Genomic DNA, 5000 nt, shown 5'->3' with positions numbered 1-5000 from the left:
GTAGTTGGTGGTGGTGGTGGTAGCGGTGTTGTTGAAGTAGTACTATAGGAAGAACACACACACACACACACACACACACACACACACACACACACACACGCACACACACACACACACACACACACACACGACTCATCGACATTCATTTATTCACTTTTCCATTTCTGTGAATAATGGAAAACAGAGACGTGTCCGCGTATATTTCAGAGAGAGAGAGAGAGAGAGAGAGAGAGAGAGAGAGAGAGAGAGAGAGAGAGAGAGAGAGAGAGAGAGAGAGAGAGAGAGAGAGTGTTAATATTACGTATCTCAATAACCTCCATCACCTCCTCCTCCTCCTCCTCCTCGTATGTTGCTTAAAGTTTCTAATGAACCCATATCCTGATTTCGATAGGATATCCTGTACTACTTGAAGCCCTTATATTGTTCAGCAGTAGCAATAATAGTAGTAGTAGTAGTAGTAGTAGTTATTGAACCTTGCTATTTACTGGACATTTTATTGATTGTGATAGTAAAGTAGTATTGCAACATTAGAGAGAGAGAGAGAGAGAGAGAGAGAGAGAGAGAGAGAGAGAGAGAGAGAGAGAGAGAGAGAGAGAGAGAGAGAGAGAGAGAGAGAGAGAGAGAGAGTAAACATGTCTACTTTCATTTACCGAAGAGTTTGATATCAGAGAAGTTAAGACTAACCATCCAACCGTCAACATCCTCAACACTCACCAACACAACCACGAGGAGGAAAAACACAGACCAGTACCGCCAACGTGACTTATCCTTACATAACACTGACAATACGAGAAGGAGGAGGAGGTTATTGAGTCCCTCGGAAGAAAATATAAGATTGAGTGATTGAATACTGAGACGCCGCCTGAGGGATTAACGGGTATAGGAGGAAGAGAAGGAGGAGGAAGTGAAGCAGGTATAAGAATGGAAGAGCATCTCAGTCTAGTCTTCCTCTTCCCTCTGTGAACCGTATCATTTGAGGCGATGGAAAAAGAATTAGTGTAGGTGTGTAGGAGACAGGTGTGAGTGTGTGTGGGTGTGGGTGTGAGGAGGAAGTGAAGGAAGTAAGAATGAAAGAGCATCTCAGTCTAGTCTTCCTCTTCCCTCTGTGAACCGTTTTGTTTGAGGCGACGAAAAATGAATTAGTGTAGGTGTGTAGGAGACAGGTGTGGGCGTGGGTGTGTGGGTGTGGGTGTGGGTGTGTCTCCGTTAACAGGCCTTTCTGGAGAGCTAAAGTGCGGAGGAAGGGAGACAGTCACCAGAGAAAGGGAGAGGAAGGAAAGGTGGAGAAATGGAGGAGGAGGAGGAGACCTGGGATAGAAAGGAGAGTAAGGAGGAGGAGGAGGAGGAGGAGGTGAGCGTTATAACCCTACCCTTGACGTCACAGTTAAGGGGTGATGAGGGTGAGCGTAGCAGAGAGGCGGGTGGCACTGAACGGCTGAGCGGCTTTGGCAAACGTTCTCTGATCAACGTTTGCAAGGTTACCGAGACGAGGTCGAGGAGGTCGAGGAAGGGGAAGCAAAAATAGACTTATGACGCGGCTGCCGAAGTGACCTGTGGTATTGAAGGCATGTATGGGGATGATGATGATGATAGGATGTGGAGGAGGGTTGAAAAAGTAAATAGAGGGGAAAAATGGAGGAGGAGGAGGAGGAGGAGGAGGAGGAAGGGAGTTATTGCAACGAGGACAAGTAAGAAAAATGATAAGAAGAACAAGAGCAAGGACAATAAGAAGAACAAGAGCGAGAACAAGAAGAACAAGAACAAGAAGATGCTGATGGTGATGATAAACGAGAAGTAAAAGAACAGGAGGATTAGACGTCAACAACAACAACAACAACAACAACAACAACAACAACAACAACAACAACCCTTCCCTCCCCCCCTCCTGCCCCCCCCCCCTTCCAAGTATACATACCACATAACACACACACACCTAACAAGATGGAACGGTTTCGCTTTTGTTCCGACGGACCTTTGCGTTCCAATTTCCCAGGAGCAGCTTCCCGCGGCTCATCTCCTTCCCTTGAGACGATGCCCGCCTTGGCCGCCACCACCACCATCACCACCACCGCCGCCGCTGCCTCCACGCCGTCTGCTGTTTTTGTTGCTGGTGGTGGTGATGGTGATGGTATGAACAAGGACAATAATAATAAGAAGAACAAGAAGAGGATGATGATGATGGAAAACGAGAAGAAAAGGAGGATTAGACTTCAACAACAACAACAACAACAACAAATCACTCTTATCTGGTAGTGGGTGGTGGTGGTGGTGGTAGTGGTAGTGGTGGTGGTGGTGGTGGTGGATAGTGGGACCGTCTAATTTCTTAATCGCCATATTAAACTTCATCAATAATACTGTACCTGGATTGTCCTTTCTGACCGTTTTTTTTTTTTTTTTTTCAAGGCGTGGTTAGTTTAGTTGGTTTTGTTCATTTTTTTACATCACTTTATACAATGGAGTTTTGCTGTAATAGGTCGACTCAACTCTTTGAAAATCCAGCACAATCAAACTAAATCCGTCCCAGAAATGGAATAAAAACAAACAAAATAGCATACAACTTGAAATACTAATACAGTGTTAAAAAATATGTCGCTTGTGTGTGCGTGTGTGTGTGTGTGTGTGTGTGTGTGTGTGTGTAGGGGGCGTGAGTGGCGGGGCGGGGTGAGGGCGGTCAAGCGGTCAAGGTTCGTCAAGGCAGGTCATGTATGTTCCTTGCCTCGCTTTGACCGGCTGAAAATATGCCAAAAAAAGGAGTGTGTTGGTGAGGAAAAAATAGCAATGAATGAACGTTTTAAAGTCAAGTCTGCCGCTGGAAATAGAATGACGATGATGTTGATGATGATGATGAGGGTGAGGATGATGGTGACTTGTCCTTCTTCATCTCGCAAGGCTGCTGACCACGGTGCTAATGATGGTGGTGGTGGTGATGGTGGTGGTGGTGATGGTGGTGGTGATGATGGTGGTGGTGGTGGGGTGACTGACACGAAATATTTATAACTTGTTTTTTTGGAGAATTACATAGATTACATACAAAATCAGACCACACAGACCCCATGGTCCAGACTAGGTGGTCTGTCCTTAAACCTAAGTGATTTTACATTAATCAGAAGGCTCCAAAACGTTGCATTTCTACTCTAGTTGATATTAAGAGAGCGAGAGAGAGAGAGAGAGAGAGAGAGAGAGAGAGAGAGAGAGAGAGAGAGAGAGAGAGAGAGAGAGAGAGAGAGAGAGAGAGAGAGAGAGAGAGAGAGAGAGAGAGAGAGAGAGAGAGAGAGAGAGAGAGAGAGAGAGAGAGAGAGAGAGAGAGAGAGATTGCTGGGTACTTATAATACACTCAGGACTAATAATAAAGAAGTAAAAGAAAAAAAGATAAAAAGAAAAAGATGACCAAGGTGTGTGTGTGTGTGTGTGTGTGTGTGTGTGTGTGTGTGTGTGTGTGTGTGTGTGTGTGTGTGTGTTCAAACGTCTATGGAAACTCCACTCGTAATAAAGGACTGGACTTGTTGGGGATTTAGGGGGGATCTTGGTAATACTGACAGCTCTTCTGACATCCTGAGTCTTACATCGGTTGAATCACCCCAACATCACTGTGCCTTGTGCCCATCAAAGGAAACTCCCCTAACTGAAGGATGTTTGAACGCTGTGTGTACTGAGGAGGTTGGAGTTGTCGCTTTTCATATCAGGTATTTCTAAAGGTCAAAGAGGGGGTCAGTCGGGTTCTTATGAGTGTTTCTTCAGGTTCATGGTACAGAAGAAGGGTCACACTACCACCAGGGTCATTAAACTACTCCCTGGAAATGCCCACAACTCCTACGAAAGCCTTGTCAAATATGCGTTCTTGGGGAGCGATATGTCTTATTATACAACCCTTACATCAACAAAGGTATATTTTCAAACATTTCCACGCTCAAGCACATGCACACACTTACTCAGCCTTTCGTAGGAGTTGCGGACATTTCCAGGGAGAGTTTTATGAGCCTAGTAGTAGTCTGACGAAGCCTCTGTCCCGTGAAGGTGACAAAATTAAAACACTCATGGAAAAGCGATTACTCTCCTTTTCACACTCTGGAAATTGTTAACAAGAGAGGCGGAAACGTCAGATTATACCAACGTAAGATCCCTCATCGTCATCATCATCATCAGCCATTATGAAGGGGCAATGGCCTTTCCCAATGTCTCAACCTCTTCATGGAATATAATCTTACTAATGACGACTCCTGCTCGAGCTATAAGAAAAATAATGTATCCACCGTTCTCGACTCATTATGTCCATCTAGGTTCCAAGACCACACTTTAGTCAAATGAGCATCAGTAAGCGTGGAACTCGATCGCACTTATAAGGAGTTCTATTCGTGTCGATGTACCACCATTCACGACTCACCATATGTCATTCCAGGCTCCAAGACTTTATACTTTAGTCAAATGAACATCAATAAGCGTGGAACTCGATCGCACTTATAAGGAGTTCTATTCGTGTCGATGTACCACCATTCACGACTCACCATATGTCACTCCAGGCTCTAAGACTTTATACTTTAGTCAAATGAGCATCAATAAGCGTGGAATTTTAACCTACTAATGAGGACTTCTATTCATGCTGAGGTAATCGCAGTTCTGGACTCACCATTATGTCGTATCAGGCTCCAAGACTATACTTTAGACAAATGAGCATCACGTGGGACTGTGAAGTTACTGTTCGTCTCAGCTAGTCTGCCAAAAAACATGATCACCCCATGACAACATTATTCCTTTATCTCTAACTCCTTGATCGTGACAACATAAAGAGAGCAAATGTGTCGTTATATATTTGTTTTAGTAATCACACAATCAATCTATTAATAATCCACGCTGATGAAGAAAGTGTATCTGATTGCGTTGTTTACCCTCAGTGACCGAAAATAAGTCTATGATCCCCCTATGACAACATTGTTCCTTTATCTCTAACGCCTTGATCGTGACAGCATAAAGAGAGCAAATGCGTCGTTATATATTTGTTTTAG

This window comes from Eriocheir sinensis, chromosome 63 (assembly GCF_024679095.1).
Source record: "Eriocheir sinensis breed Jianghai 21 chromosome 63, ASM2467909v1, whole genome shotgun sequence".
Lineage (NCBI taxonomy): Eukaryota > Metazoa > Arthropoda > Malacostraca > Decapoda > Varunidae > Eriocheir > Eriocheir sinensis.
This window is presented reverse-complemented; position numbering follows the sequence as displayed.